We start from the raw sequence: 16777 nt of genomic DNA, 5'->3' as shown, positions 1-16777 counted from the left end.
CGCTCACCGATTCTTCGTAGAGCTCCCGGTTTTGGGAGAATTTGAACTCGAAATTTGGGAAAAAATTGAATTTGCCCCTAAAAATCGTTATATCTCCTGAATTATTCGTCACAGATCCCTCAAATAAAAACGTTTTCAAACTTCAAGTTCCGCTACAAAACATAGTGGAGTTTCAAGTGCGTAGCCCATGTCCAACAGAAATGGCAGCTTCGGAAAAATTATCAATTTTTTTTTTTTAAGTTTCAGATTTTTGCCTATAATTTATGAAATAATGTACTGACCGCCCAACTGCAAGCATTTTCGTAATCTACATAGTCGAATCAATCAATAAAATGATACAATATTCCCATGAAAGAACTTTTATTTTTCGAAAAATTTTTAAGGGTCAGGTATAGAAAATTTTACGAAAATTTTTGGACGAAAAATTTTTCAGGTGAGATCGAAATTCGGCTAATCAGAGATCGTGAATTATGGCATCGCTCACCGATTCTTCGTAGAGCTCCCGGTTTTGGGAGAATCTGAACTCGAAATTTGGGAAAAAATTGAATTTGCCCCTAAAAATCGTTATATCTCCTGAATTATTCGTCACAGATCCCTCAAATAAAAACGTTTTCAAACTTCAAGTTCCGCTACAAAACATAGTGGAGTTTCAAGTGCGTAGCCCATGTCCAACAGAAATGGCAGCTTCGGGAAAATTATCAATTTTTTCTTTGAAAGTTTCAGATTTTTGCCTATAATTTATGAAATAATGTACTGACCGCCCAACTGCAAGCATTTTCGTAATCTACATAGTCGAATCAATCAATAAAATGATACAATATTCCCATGAAAGAACTTTTATTTTTCAAAAAATTTTTAAGGGTCAGGTATAGAAAATTTTACGAAAATTTTTGGACAAAAAATTTTTCAGGTGAGATCGAAATTCGGCTAATCAGAGATCGTGAATTATGGCATCGCTCACCGATTCTTCGTAGAGCTCCTGGTTTTGGGGGAATTTGAACTCGAAATTTGGGAAAAAATTGAATTTGCCCCTAAAAAATCGTTATATCTCCTGAATTATTCGTCACAGATCCCTCAAATAAAAACGTTTTCAAACTTCAAGTTCCGCTACAAAACATAGTGGAGTTTCAAGTGCGTAGCCCATGTCCAACAGAAATGGCAGCTTCGGGAAAATTATCAATTTTTTCTTTGAAAGTTTCAGATTTTTGCCTATAATTTATGAAATAATGTACTGACCGCCCAACTGCAAGCATTTTCGTAATCTACATAGTCGAATCAATCAATAAAATGATACAATATTCCCATGAAAGAACTTTTATTTTTCAAAAAATTTTTAAGGGTCAGGTATAGAAAATTTTACGAAAATTTTTGGACAAAAAATTTTTCAGGTGAGATCGAAATTCGGCTAATCAGAGATCGTGAATTATGGCATCGCTCACCGATTCTTCGTAGAGCTCCTGGTTTTGGGGGAATTTGAACTCGAAATTTGGGAAAAAATTGAATTTGCCCCTAAAAATCGTTATATCTCCTGAATTATTCGTCACAGATCCCTCAAATAAAAACGTTTTCAAACTTCAAGTTCCGCTACAAAACATAGTGGAGTTTCAAGTGCGTAGCCCATGTCCAACAGAAATGGCAGCTTCGGGAAAATTATCAATTTTTTCTTTGAAAGTTTCAGATTTTTGCCTATAATTTATGAAATAATGTACTGACCGCCCAACTGCAAGCATTTTCGTAATCTACATAGTCGAATCAATCAATAAAATGATACAATATTCCCATGAAAGAACTTTTATTTTTCAAAAAATTTTTAAGGGTCAGGTATAGAAAATTTTACGAAAATTTTTGGACAAAAAATTTTTCAGGTGAGATCGAAATTCGGCTAATCAGAGATCGTGAATTATGGCATCGCTCACCGATTCTTCGTAGAGCTCCTGGTTTTGGGGGAATTTGAACTCGAAATTTGGGAAAAAATTGAATTTGCCCCTAAAAATCGTTATATCTCCTGAATTATTCGTCACAGATCCCTCAAATAAAAACGTTTTCAAACTTCAAGTTCCGCTACAAAACATAGTGGAGTTTCAAGTGCGTAGCCCATGTCCAACAGAAATGGCAGCTTCGGGAAAATTATCAATTTATTCTTTGAAAGTTTCAGATTTTTGCCTATAATTTATGAAATAATGTACTGACCGCCCAACTGCAAGCATTTTCGTAATCTACATAGTCGAATCAATCAATAAAATGATACAATATTCCCATGAAAGAACTTTTATTTTTCAAAAAATTTTTAAGGGTCAGGTATAGAAAATTTTACGAAAATTTTTGGACAGAAAATTTTTCAGGTGAGATCGAAATTCGGCTAATCAGAGATCGTGAATTATGGCATCGCTCACCGATTCTTCGTAGAGCTCCCGGTTTTGGGAGAATCTGAACTCGAAATTTGGGAAAAAATTGAATTTGCCCCTAAAAATCGTTATATCTCCTGAATTATTCGTCACAGATCCCTTAAATAAAAACGTTTTCAAACTTCAAGTTCCGCTACAAAACATAGTGGAGTTTCAAGTTCGTAGCCCATGTCCAACAGAAATGGCAGCTTCGGGAAAATTATCAATTTTTTCTTTGAAAGTTTCAGATTTTTGCCTATAATTTATGAAATAATGTACTGACCGCCCAACTGCAAGCATTTTCGTAATCTACATAGTCGAATCAATCAATAAAATGATACAATATTCCCATGAAAGAACTTTTATTTTTCGAAAAATTTTTAAGGGTCAGGTATAGAAAATTTTACGAAAATTTTTGGACGAAAAATTTTTCAGGTGAGATCGAAATTCGGCTAATCAGAGATCGTGAATTATGGCATCGCTCACCGATTCTTCGTAGAGCTCCCGGTTTTGGAGGAATTTGAACTCGAAATTTGGGAAAAAATTGAATTTGCCCCTAAAAATCGTTATATCTCCTGAATTATTCGTCACAGATCCCTCAAATAAAAACGTTTTCAAACTTCAAGTTCCGCTACAAAACATAGTGGAGTTTCAAGTGCGTAGCCCATGTCCAACAGAAATGGCAGCTTCGGGAAAATTATCAATTTATTCTTTGAAAGTTTCAGATTTTTGCCTATAATTTATGAAATAATGTACTGACCGCCCAACTGCAAGCATTTTCGTAATCTACATAGTCGAATCAATCAATAAAATGATACAATATTCCCATGAAAGAACTTTTATTTTTCAAAAAATTTTTAAGGGTCAGGTATAGAAAATTTTACGAAAATTTTTGGACAAAAAACTTTTCAGGTGAGATCGAAATTCGGCTAATCAGAGATCGTGAATTATGGCATCGCTCACCGATTCTTCGTAGAGCTCCTGGTTTTGGGGGAATTTGAACTCGAAATTTGGGAAAAAATTGAATTTGCCCCTAAAAATCGTTATATCTCCTGAATTATTCGTCACAGATCCCTCAAATAAAAACGTTTTCAAACTTCAAGTTCCGCTACAAAACATAGTGGAGTTTCAAGTGCGTAGCCCATGTCCAACAGAAATGGCAGCTTCGGGAAAATTATCAATTTTTTCTTTGAAAGTTTCAGATTTTTGCCTATAATTTATGAAATAATGTACTGACCGCCCAACTGCAAGCATTTTCGTAATCTACATAGTCGAATCAATCAATAAAATGATACAATATTCCCATGAAAGAACTTTTATTTTTCAAAAAATTTTTAAGGGTCAGGTATAGAAAATTTTACGAAAATTTTTGGACAAAAAATTTTTCAGGTGAGATCGAAATTCGGCTAATCAGAGATCGTGAATTATGGCATCGCTCACCGATTCTTCGTAGAGCTCCTGGTTTTGGGGGAATTTGAACTCGAAATTTGGGAAAAAATTGAATTTGCCCCTAAAAATCGTTATATCTCCTGAATTATTCGTCACAGATCCCTCAAATAAAAACGTTTTCAAACTTCAAGTTCCGCTACAAAACATAGTGGAGTTTCAAGTGCGTAGCCCATGTCCAACAGAAATGGCAGCTTCGGGAAAATTATCAATTTTTTCTTTGAAAGTTTCAGATTTTTGCCTATAATTTATGAAATAATGTACTGACCGCCCAACTGCAAGCATTTTCGTAATCTACATAGTCGAATCAATCAATAAAATGATACAGTATTCCCATGAAAGAACTTTTATTTTTCAAAAAATTTTTAAGGGTCAGGTATAGAAAATTTTACGAAAATTTTTGGACAAAAAATTTTTCAGGTGAGATCGAAATTCGGCTAATCAGAGATCGTGAATTATGGCATCGCTCACCGATTCTTCGTAGAGCTCCTGGTTTTGGGGGAATTTGAACTCGAAATTTGGGAAAAAATTGAATTTGCCCCTAAAAATCGTTATATCTCCTGAATTATTCGTCACAGATCCCTTAAATAAAAACGTTTTCAAACTTCAAGTTCCGCTACAAAACATAGTGGAGTTTCAAGTGCGTAGCCCATGTCCAACAGAAATGGCAGCTTCGGGAAAATTATCAATTTATTCTTTGAAAGTTTCAGATTTTTGCCTATAATTTATGAAATAATGTACTGACCGCCCAACTGCAAGCATTTTCGTAATCTACATAGTCGAATCAATCAATAAAATGATACAATATTCCCATGAAAGAACTTTTATTTTTCAAAAAATTTTTAAGGGTCAGGTATAGAAAATTTTACGAAAATTTTTGGACAGAAAATTTTTCAGGTGAGATCGAAATTCGGCTAATCAGAGATCGTGAATTATGGCATCGCTCACCGATTCTTCGTAGAGCTCCCGGTTTTGGGAGAATCTGAACTCGAAATTTGGGAAAAAATTGAATTTGCCCCTAAAAATCGTTATATCTCCTGAATTATTCGTCACAGATCCCTTAAATAAAAACGTTTTCAAACTTCAAGTTCCGCTACAAAACATAGTGGAGTTTCAAGTTCGTAGCCCATGTCCAACAGAAATGGCAGCTTCGGGAAAATTATCAATTTTTTCTTTGAAAGTTTCAGATTTTTGCCTATAATTTATGAAATAATGTACTGACCGCCCAACTGCAAGCATTTTCGTAATCTACATAGTCGAATCAATCAATAAAATGATACAATATTCCCATGAAAGAACTTTTATTTTTCAAAAAATTTTTAAGGGTCAGGTATAGAAAATTTTACGAAAATTTTTGGACAAAAAATTTTTCAGGTGAGATCGAAATTCGGCTAATCAGAGATCGTGAATTATGGCATCGCTCACCGATTCTTCGTAGAGCTCCTGGTTTTGGGGGAATTTGAACTCGAAATTTGGGAAAAAATTGAATTTGCCCCTAAAAATCGTTATATCTCCTGAATTATTCGTCACAGATCCCTCAAATAAAAACGTTTTCAAACTTCAAGTTCCGCTACAAAACATAGTGGAGTTTCAAGTGCGTAGCCCATGTCCAACAGAAATGGCAGCTTCGGGAAAATTATCAATTTTTTCTTTGAAAGTTTCAGATTTTTGCCTATAATTTATGAAATAATGTACTGACCGCCCAACTGCAAGCATTTTCGTAATCTACATAGTCGAATCAATCAATAAAATGATACAATATTCCCATGAAAGAACTTTTATTTTTCAAAAAATTTTTAAGGGTCAGGTATAGAAAATTTTACGAAAATTTTTGGACAAAAAATTTTTCAGGTGAGATCGAAATTCGGCTAATCAGAGATCGTGAATTATGGCATCGCTCACCGATTCTTCGTAGAGCTCCCGGTTTTGGGGGAATTTGAACTCGAAATTTGGGAAAAAATTGAATTTGCCCCTAAAAATCGTTATATCTCCTGAATTATTCGTCACAGATCCCTCAAATAAAAACGTTTTCAAACTTCAAGTTCCGCTACAAAACATAGTGGAGTTTCAAGTGCGTAGCCCATGTCCAACAGAAATGGCAGCTTCGGGAAAATTATCAATTTTTTCTTTGAAAGTTTCAGATTTTTGCCTATAATTTATGAAATAATGTACTGACCGCCCAACTGCAAGCATTTTCGTAATCTACATAGTCGAATCAATCAATAAAATGATACAATATTCCCATGAAAGAACTTTTATTTTTCAAAAAATTTTTAAGGGTCAGGTATAGAAAATTTTACGAAAATTTTTGGACAGAAAATTTTTCAGGTGAGATCGAAATTCGGCTAATCAGAGATCGTGAATTATGGCATCGCTCACCGATTCTTCGTAGAGCTCCCGGTTTTGGGGGAATTTGAACTCGAAATTTGGGAAAAAATTGAATTTGCCCCTAAAAATCGTTATATCTCCTGAATTATTCGTCACAGATCCCTCAAATAAAAACGTTTTCAAACTTCAAGTTCCGCTACAAAACATAGTGGAGTTTCAAGTGCGTAGCCCATGTCCAACAGAAATGGCAGCTTCGGGAAAATTATCAATTTTTTCTTTGAAAGTTTCAGATTTTTGCCTATAATTTATGAAATAATGTACTGACCGCCCAACTGCAAGCATTTTCGTAATCTACATAGTCGAATCAATCAATAAAATGATACAATATTCCCATGAAAGAACTTTTATTTTTCAAAAAATTTTTAAGGGTCAGGTATATAGAAAATTTTACGAAAATTTTTGGACAAAAAATTTTTCAGGTGAGATCGAAATTCGGCTAATCAGAGATCGTGAATTATGGCATCGCTCACCGATTCTTCGTAGAGCTCCTGGTTTTGGGGGAATTTGAACTCGAAATTTGGGAAAAAATTGAATTTGCCCCTAAAAATCGTTATATCTCCTGAATTATTCGTCACAGATCCCTCAAATAAAAACGTTTTCAAACTTCAAGTTCCGCTACAAAACATAGTGGAGTTTCAAGTGCGTAGCCCATGTCCAACAGAAATGGCAGCTTCGGGAAAATTATCAATTTTTTCTTTGAAAGTTTCAGATTTTTGCCTATAATTTATGAAATAATGTACTGACCGCCCAACTGCAAGCATTTTCGTAATCTACATAGTCGAATCAATCAATAAAATGATACAATATTCCCATGAAAGAACTTTTATTTTTCAAAAAATTTTTAAGGGTCAGGTATAGAAAATTTTACGAAAATTTTTGGACAAAAAATTTTTCAGGTGAGATCGAAATTCGGCTAATCAGAGATCGTGAATTATGGCATCGCTCACCGATTCTTCGTAGAGCTCCTGGTTTTGGGGGAATTTGAACTCGAAATTTGGGAAAAAATTGAATTTGCCCCTAAAAATCGTTATATCTCCTGAATTATTCGTCACAGATCCCTCAAATAAAAACGTTTTCAAACTTCAAGTTCCGCTACAAAACATAGTGGAGTTTCAAGTGCGTAGCCCATGTCCAACAGAAATGGCAGCTTCGGGAAAATTATCAATTTTTTCTTTGAAAGTTTCAGATTTTTGCCTATAATTTATGAAATAATGTACTGACCGCCCAACTGCAAGCATTTTCGTAATCTACATAGTCGAATCAATCAATAAAATGATACAATATTCCCATGAAAGAACTTTTATTTTTCAAAAAATTTTTAAGGGTCAGGTATAGAAAATTTTACGAAAATTTTTGGACAAAAAATTTTTCAGGTGAGATCGAAATTCGGCTAATCAGAGATCGTGAATTATGGCATCGCTCACCGATTCTTCGTAGAGCTCCTGGTTTTGGGGGAATTTGAACTCGAAATTTGGGAAAAAATTGAATTTGCCCCTAAAAATCGTTATATCTCCTGAATTATTCGTAACAGATCCCTCAAATAAAAACGTTTTCAAACTTCAAGTTCCGCTACAAAACATAGTGGAGTTTCAAGTGCGTAGCCCATGTCCAACAGAAATGGCAGCTTCGGGAAAATTATCAATTTTTTCTTTGAAAGTTTCAGATTTTTGCCTATAATTTATGAAATAATGTACTGACCGCCCAACTGCAAGCATTTTCGTAATCTACATAGTCGAATCAATCAATAAAATGATACAATATTCCCATGAAAGAACTTTTATTTTTCAAAAAATTTTTAAGGGTCAGGTATAGAAAATTTTACGAAAATTTTTGGACAAAAAATTTTTCAGGTGAGATCGAAATTCGGCTAATCAGAGATCGTGAATTATGGCATCGCTCACCGATTCTTCGTAGAGCTCCCGGTTTTGGGGGAATTTGAACTCGAAATTTGGGAAAAAATTGAATTTGCCCCTAAAAATCGTTATATCTCCTGAATTATTCGTCACAGATCCCTCAAATAAAAACGTTTTCAAACTTCAAGTTCCGCTACAAAACATAGTGGAGTTTCAAGTGCGTAGCCCATGTCCAACAGAAATGGCAGCTTCGGGAAAATTATCAATTTTTTCTTTGAAAGTTTCAGATTTTTGCCTATAATTTATGAAATAATGTACTGACCGCCCAACTGCAAGCATTTTCGTAATCTACATAGTCGAATCAATCAATAAAATGATACAATATTCCCATGAAAGAACTTTTATTTTTCAAAAAATTTTTAAGGGTCAGGTATAGAAAATTTTACGAAAATTTTTGGACAGAAAATTTTTCAGGTGAGATCGAAATTCGGCTAATCAGAGATCGTGAATTATGGCATCACTCACCGATTCTTCGTAGAGCTCCCGGTTTTGGGGGAATTTGAACTCGAAATTTGGGAAAAAATTGAATTTGCCCCTAAAAATCGTTATATCTCCTGAATTATTCGTCACAGATCCCTCAAATAAAAACGTTTTCAAACTTCAAGTTCCGCTACAAAACATAGTGGAGTTTCAAGTGCGTAGCCCATGTCCAACAGAAATGGCAGCTTCGGGAAAATTATCAATTTTTTCTTTGAAAGTTTCAGATTTTTGCCTATAATTTATGAAATAATGTACTGACCGCCCAACTGCAAGCATTTTCGTAATCTACATAGTCGAATCAATCAATAAAATGATACAATATTCCCATGAAAGAACTTTTATTTTTCAAAAAATTTTTAAGGGTCAGGTATAGAAAATTTTACGAAAATTTTTGGACAAAAAATTTTTCAGGTGAGATCGAAATTCGGCTAATCAGAGATCGTGAATTATGGCATCGCTCACCGATTCTTCGTAGAGCTCCTGGTTTTGGGGGAATTTGAACTCGAAATTTGGGAAAAAATTGAATTTGCCCCTAAAAATCGTTATATCTCCTGAATTATTCGTAACAGATCCCTCAAATAAAAACGTTTTCAAACTTCAAGTTCCGCTACAAAACATAGTGGAGTTTCAAGTGCGTAGCCCATGTCCAACAGAAATGGCAGCTTCGGGAAAATTATCAATTTTTTCTTTGAAAGTTTCAGATTTTTGCCTATAATTTATGAAATAATGTACTGACCGCCCAACTGCAAGCATTTTCGTAATCTACATAGTCGAATCAATCAATAAAATGATACAATATTCCCATGAAAGAACTTTTATTTTTCAAAAAATTTTTAAGGGTCAGGTATAGAAAATTTTACGAAAATTTTTGGACAAAAAATTTTTCAGGTGAGATCGAAATTCGGCTAATCAGAGATCGTGAATTATGGCATCACTCACCGATTCTTCGTAGAGCTCCCGGTTTTGGGGGAATTTGAACTCGAAATTTGGGAAAAAATTGAATTTGCCCCTAAAAATCGTTATATCTCCTGAATTATTCGTCACAGATCCCTCAAATAAAAACGTTTTCAAACTTCAAGTTCCGCTACAAAACATAGTGGAGTTTCAAGTGCGTAGCCCATGTCCAACAGAAATGGCAGCTTCGGGAAAATTATCAATTTTTTCTTTGAAAGTTTCAGATTTTTGCCTATAATTTATGAAATAATGTACTGACCGCCCAACTGCAAGCATTTTCGTAATCTACATAGTCGAATCAATCAATAAAATGATACAATATTCCCATGAAAGAACTTTTATTTTTCAAAAAATTTTTAAGGGTCAGGTATAGAAAATTTTACGAAAATTTTTGGACAGAAAATTTTTCAGGTGAGATCGAAATTCGGCTAATCAGAGATCGTGAATTATGGCATCACTCACCGATTCTTCGTAGAGCTCCCGGTTTTGGGGGAATTTGAACTCGAAATTTGGGAAAAAATTGAATTTGCCCCTAAAAATCGTTATATCTCCTGAATTATTCGTCACAGATCCCTCAAATAAAAACGTTTTCAAACTTCAAGTTCCGCTACAAAACATAGTGGAGTTTCAAGTGCGTAGCCCATGTCCAACAGAAATGGCAGCTTCGGAAAAATTATCAATTTATTCTTTGAAAGTTTCAGATTTTTGCCTATAATTTATGAAATAATGTACTGACCGCCCAACTGCAAGCATTTTCGTAATCTACATAGTCGAATCAATCAATAAAATGATACAATATTCCCATGAAAGAACTTTTATTTTTCAAATAATTTTTAAGGGTCAGGTATAGAAAATTTTACGAAAATTTTTGGACAAAAAATTTTTCAGGTGAGATCGAAATTCGGCTAATCAGAGATCGTGAATTATGGCATCGCCCACCGATTCTTCGTAGAGCTCCCGGTTTTGGGAGAATCTGAACTCGAAATTTGGGAAAAAATTGAATTTGCCCCTAAAAATCGTTATATCTCCTGAATTATTCGTCACAGATCCCTTAAATAAAAACGTTTTCAAACTTCAAGTTCCGCTACAAAACATAGTGGAGTTTCAAGTTCGTAGCCCATGTCCAACAGAAATGGCAGCTTCGGGAAAATTATCAATTTTTTCATTGAAAGTTTCAGATTTTTGCCTATAATTTATGAAATAATGTACTGACCGCCCAACTGCAAGCATTTTCGTAATCTACATAGTCGAATCAATCAATAAAATGATACAATATTCCCATGAAAGAACTTTTATTTTTCAAAAAATTTTTAAGGGTCAGGTATAGAAAATTTTACGAAAATTTTTGGACAAAAAATTTTTCAGGTGAGATCGAAATTCGGCTAATCAGAGATCGTGAATTATGGCATCGCTCACCGATTCTTCGTAGAGCTCCCGGTTTTGGGAGAATCTGAACTCGAAATTTGGGAAAAAATTGAATTTGCCCCTAAAAATCGTTATATCTCCTGAATTATTCGTCACAGATCCCTTAAATAAAAACGTTTTCAAACTTCAAGTTCCGCTACAAAACATAGTGGAGTTTCAAGTTCGTAGCCCATGTCCAACAGAAATGGCAGCTTCGGGAAAATTATCAATTTTTTCATTGAAAGTTTCAGATTTTTGCCTATAATTTATGAAATAATGTACTGACCGCCCAACTGCAAGCATTTTCGTAATCTACATAGTCGAATCAATCAATAAAATGATACAATATTCCCATGAAAGAACTTTTATTTTTCAAAAAATTTTTAAGGGTCAGGTATAGAAAATTTTACGAAAATTTTTGGACAAAAAATTTTTCAGGTGAGATCGAAATTCGGCTAATCAGAGATCGTGAATTATGGCATCGCTCACCGATTCTTCGTAGAGCTCCCGGTTTTGGGGGAATTTGAACTCGAAATTTGGGAAAAAATTGAATTTGCCCCTAAAAATCGTTATATCTCCTGAATTATTCGTCACAGATCCCTTAAATAAAAACGTTTTCAAACTTCAAGTTCCGCTACAAAACATAGTGGAGTTTCAAGTTCGTAGCCCATGTCCAACAGAAATGGCAGCTTCGGGAAAATTATCAATTTTTTCTTTGAAAGTTTCAGATTTTTGCCTATAATTTATGAAATAATGTACTGACCGCCCAACTGCAAGCATTTTCGTAATCTACATAGTCGAATCAATCAATAAAATGATACAATATTCCCATGAAAGAACTTTTATTTTTCAAATAATTTTTAAGGGTCAGGTATAGAAAATTTTACGAAAATTTTTGGACAAAAAATTTTTCAGGTGAGATCGAAATTCGGCTAATCAGAGATCGTGAATTATGGCATCGCTCACCGATTCTTCGTAGCGCTCCCGGTTCTATGGGAATTTGAACTCGAAATTTGGGAAAAAATTGAATTTGCCCCTAAAAATCGTTATATCTCCTGAATTATTCGTCACAGATCCCTTAAATAAAAACGTTTTCAAACTTCAAGTTCCGCTACAAAACATAGTGGAGTTTCAAGTGCGTAGCCCATGTCCAACAGAAATGGCAGCTTCGGGAAAATTATCAATTTTTTCTTTGAAAGTTTCAGATTTTTGCCTATAATTTATGAAATAATGTACTGACCGCCCAACTGCAAGCATTTTCGTAATCTACATAGTCGAATCAATCAATAAAATGATACAATATTCCCATGAAAGAACTTTTATTTTTCAAAAAATTTTTAAGGGTCAGGTATAGAAAATTTTACGAAAATTTTTGGACAAAAATGTTTTCAGGTGAGATCGAAACTCGGCTAATCAGAGATCGTGAATTATGATATCGCTCACCGATTCTTCGTAGAGCTCCCGGTTTTGGGGGAATTTGAACTCGAAATTTGGGAAAAAATTGAATTTGCCCCTAAAAATCGTTATATCTCCTGAATTATTCGTCACAGATCCCTCAAATAAAAACGTTTTCAAACTTCAAGTTCCGCTACAAAACATAGTGGAGTTTCAAGTGCGTAGCCCATGTCCAACAGAAATGGCAGCTTCGGGAAAATTATCAATTTTTTTTTTGAAAGTTTCAGATTTTTGCCTATAATTTATGAAATAATGTACTGACCGCCCAACTGCAAGCATTTTCGTAATCTACATAGTCGAATCAATCAATAAAATGATACAATATTCCCATGAAAGAACTTTTATTTTCAAAAAATTTTTAAGGGTCAGGTATAGAAAATTTTACGAAAATTTTTGGACAAAAAATTTTTCAGGTGAGATCGAAATTCGGCTAATCAGAGATCGTGAATTATGGCATCGCTCACCGATTCTTCGTAGAGCTCCCGGTTTTGGGGGAATTTGAACTCGAAATTTGGGAAAAAATTGAATTTGCCCCTAAAAATCGTTATATCTCCTGAATTATTCGTCACAGATCCCTTAAATAAAAACGTTTTCAAACTTCAAGTTCCGCTACAAAACATAGTGGAGTTTCAAGTGCGTAACCCATGTCCAACAGAAATGGCAGCTTCGGGAAAATTATCAATTTTTTTTTTTTAAGTTTCAGATTTTTGCCTATAATTTTTGAAATAAAGTACAGACCGCCCAACTGCAAGCATTTTCGTAATCTACATAGTCGAATCAATCAATAAAATGATACAATATTCCCATGAAAGAACTTTTATTTTTCAAAAAATTTTTAAGGGTCAGGTATAGAAAATTTTACGAAAATTTTTGGACAAAAAATTTTTCAGGTGAGATCGAAATTCGGCTAATCAGAGATCGTGAATTATGGCATCGCTCACCGATTCTTCGTAGAGCTCCCGGTTTTGGGGGAATTTGAACTCGAAATTTGGGAAAAAATTGAATTTGCCCCTAAAAATCGTTATATCTCCTGAAATATTCGTCACAGATCCCTCAAATAAAAACGTTTTCAAACTTCAAGTTCCGCTACAAAACATAGTGGAGTTTCAAGTGCGTAGCCCATGTCCAACAGAAATGGCAGCTTCGGGAAAATTATCAATTTTTTCTTTGAAAGTTTCAGATTTTTGCCTATAATTTATGAAATAATGTACTGACCGCCCAACTGCAAGCATTTTCGTAATCTACATAGTCGAATCAATCAATAAAATGATACAATATTCCCATGAAAGAACTTTTATTTTTCAAAAAATTTTTAAGGGTCAGGTATAGAAAATTTTACGAAAATTTTTGGACAAAAATGTTTTCAGGTGAGATCGAAACTCGGCTAATCAGAGATCGTGAATTATGATATCGCTCACCGATTCTTCGTAGAGCTCCCGGTTTTGGGGGAATTTGAACTCGAAATTTGGGAAAAAATTGAATTTGCCCCTAAAAATCGTTATATCTCCTGAATTATTCGTCACAGATCCCTCAAATAAAAACGTTTTCAAACTTCAAGTTCCGCTACAAAACATAGTGGAGTTTTAAGTGCGTAGCCCATGTCCAACAGAAATGGCAGCTTCGGGAAAATTATCAATTTTTTCTTTGAAAGTTTCAGATTTTTGCCTATAATTTATGAAATAATGTACTGACCGCCCAACTGCAAGCATTTTCGTAATCTACATAGTCGAATCAATCAATAAATTGATACAATATTCCCATGAAAGAACTTTTATTTTTCAAAAAATTTTTAAGGGTCAGGTATAGAAAATTTGACGAAAATTTTTGGACAAAAAATTTTTCAGGTGAGATCGAAATTCGGCTAATCAGAGATCGTGAATTATGGCATCGCTCACCGATTCTTCGTAGAGCTCCCGGTTTTGGGAGAATTTGAACTCGAAATTTAAGAAAACATTGAATTTGCCCCTAAAAATCGTTATATCTCCTGAATTATTCGTCACAGATCCCTCAAATAAAAACGTTTTCAAACTTCAAGTTCCGCTACAAAACATAGTGGAGTTTCAAGTGCGTAGCCCATGTCCAACAGAAATGGCAGCTTCGGGAAAATTATCAATTTTTTTTTTTTAAGTTTCAGATTTTTGCCTATAAATTATGAAATAATGTACTGACCGCCCAACTGCAAGCATTTTCGTAATCTACATAGTCGAATCAATCAATAAAATGATACAATATTCCCATGAAAGACCTTTTATTTTTCAAAAAATTTTTAAGGGTCAGGTATAGAAAATTTTACGAAAATTTTTGGACGAAAAATTTTTCAGGTGAGATCGAAATTCGGCTAATCAGAGATCGTGAATTATGGCATCGCTCACCGATTCTTCGTAGAGCTCCCGGTTCTATGGGAATTTGAACTCGAAATTTGGGAAAAAATTGAATTTGCCCCTAAAAATCGTTATATCTCCTGAATTATTCGTCACAGATCCCTTAAATAAAAACGTTTTCAAACTTCAAGTTCCGCTACAAAACATAGTGGAGTTTCAAGTGCGTAGCCCATGTCCAACAGAAATGGCAGCTTCGGGAAAATTATCAATTTTTTCTTTGAAAGTTTCAGATTTTTGCCTATAATTTATGAAATAATGTACCTACTGACCGCCCAACTGCAAGCATTTTCGTAATCTACATAGTCGAATCAATCAATAAAATGATACAATATTCCCATGAAAGAACTTTTATTTTTCAAAAAATTTTTAAGGGTCAGGTATAGAAAATTTTACGAAAATTTTTGGACAAAAAATTTTTCAGGTGAGATCGAAATTCGGCTAATCAGAGATCGTGAATTATGGCATCGCTCACCGATTCTTCGTAGAGCTCCCGGTTTTGGGGGAATTTGAACTCGAAATTTGGGAAAAAATTGAATTTGCCTCCAAAAATCGTTATATCTTTTGAAATATTCGTCACAGACCCGATCGACACGGATTACGGCCGATCCGAACGTGCATAAACAACGGCATTTTGGAACGGCCTGAAACAACTGTCATTATTTTCCATTACGGCCGTTTCGAATGGGATTGTGGCGGCGCGCGTGGAGGGGGGGGCAGTGGGTGAGGGGTCGATTTGGCTTCCGCGACACGCGATCGCCCAATCAAACCTCCCGATTTACAGCCCGATTTTTCGACATCCACTGCGCGATCTGTCACAAATTCGTGGATGATTAAGGGGAATTACACGACTCTGTCTTGCGGACGTGAGGAAATAGGTTTGGATTTCCTAGGGCGGATGCTCCGAGTAATAATCATAGATAGAGGGAGCATATGTCGTTTGCGGTAAGCAAATTTTGTCCCAAACATGAACTATCAAATTTGACATGAAGCGCGCCGAAATGAAAACATATCAGTGATAAGTTTCACGGATAGTTGCAGTTTATTATTTGAAAAAATAAAGCTGAGTAACGGCTTGTGTAGATAACATTACAACACCTCGGAATGGCTATATATATATATGGCACTGTGTATTGTTTTTTTTTACATTTCTTATGTCATTTGTGTACAGTGGGTTATGTCATTCAATCATGGAACGATACAGGCTTCAACAACGTTTATAATTCATTAAATTTTAAATCGCATCATTCCTATTGGAAAACCCTTTATAAGCCGCAAAACTGTTAAATTCATATAAAATGGTGAATCACCTTGAAAATTCTGAAATTGGAGAAAATCAAAGATAATGTTATCACGTTAATTTTATGGAGACGAATATTTTGCTTTAAATTTCAAAACTCACCGATTTAATAATTTCTCCAAGCATCACAGGAAGGCAGAACTCACATTGTCCATAAAGATCAAAGATGGGAATAACTTCCGGGAGATCCCTTAGTGACCCAACCCCAAAATGGGTCAAATCATGCTCTAAGACCCTTCCATCAATTCCTTCCCTTCGGCCTTTTGAACAATATAGCTCTAAAACGACTGGATTCAGCACTCAAAGTTGCTTTTACCTGAAACGAAAAGAAAATTAGGTACTGTTTATGGTCATGAACTATACCCACAACTGGTAATTTTGTTTATTGTTGTAAATAATGTTTTTTGGATGATATATAAATCTTCCAATTATTCGATATATGAAGCTCATCAAGTTTATCACATTACTTGGAGGAATTTTTCAAGATGAATGACACAACCTCACAATAATCAACATAAATAGAGGGAGCATATGTTGTTTTAAGCAAGGAAATTTTGTCCCCGACATGAACTATCAAATTTGACATGATGCGCGCAGAAATGAAAACATATCAGATATTTCACTGAATTCGCGAGTTTCTCCACAAAGAACGCACTTCTTATGTTCCATAGTGAA

The 16777-nt window shown here is 34.6% G+C and overlaps 1 protein-coding gene across 2 annotated transcripts in view; it reads right to left on the bottom strand.

The window, feature by feature from the left end:
* Window positions 1-16412, bottom strand: part of LOC123683372 — a 173849-nt gene extending 157437 nt beyond the window's left edge. For both annotated transcript variants that reach the window (XM_045622379.1, XM_045622378.1), the window contains exon 1: window positions 16205-16412. The gene's annotated coding sequence lies outside the window, so the exon portion shown is untranslated. The remainder of the gene's footprint in view (window positions 1-16204) is intronic.
* Between the last annotated feature and the right edge of the window lie 365 nt (window positions 16413-16777).

This window comes from Harmonia axyridis, chromosome 6 (assembly GCF_914767665.1).
Source record: "Harmonia axyridis chromosome 6, icHarAxyr1.1, whole genome shotgun sequence".
In the NCBI taxonomy this organism is placed as follows: Eukaryota; Metazoa; Arthropoda; class Insecta; order Coleoptera; family Coccinellidae; genus Harmonia; species Harmonia axyridis.
Note: the sequence above shows the minus strand (reverse complement) of the source record. Positions and strands in the feature narration are given on the sequence as shown.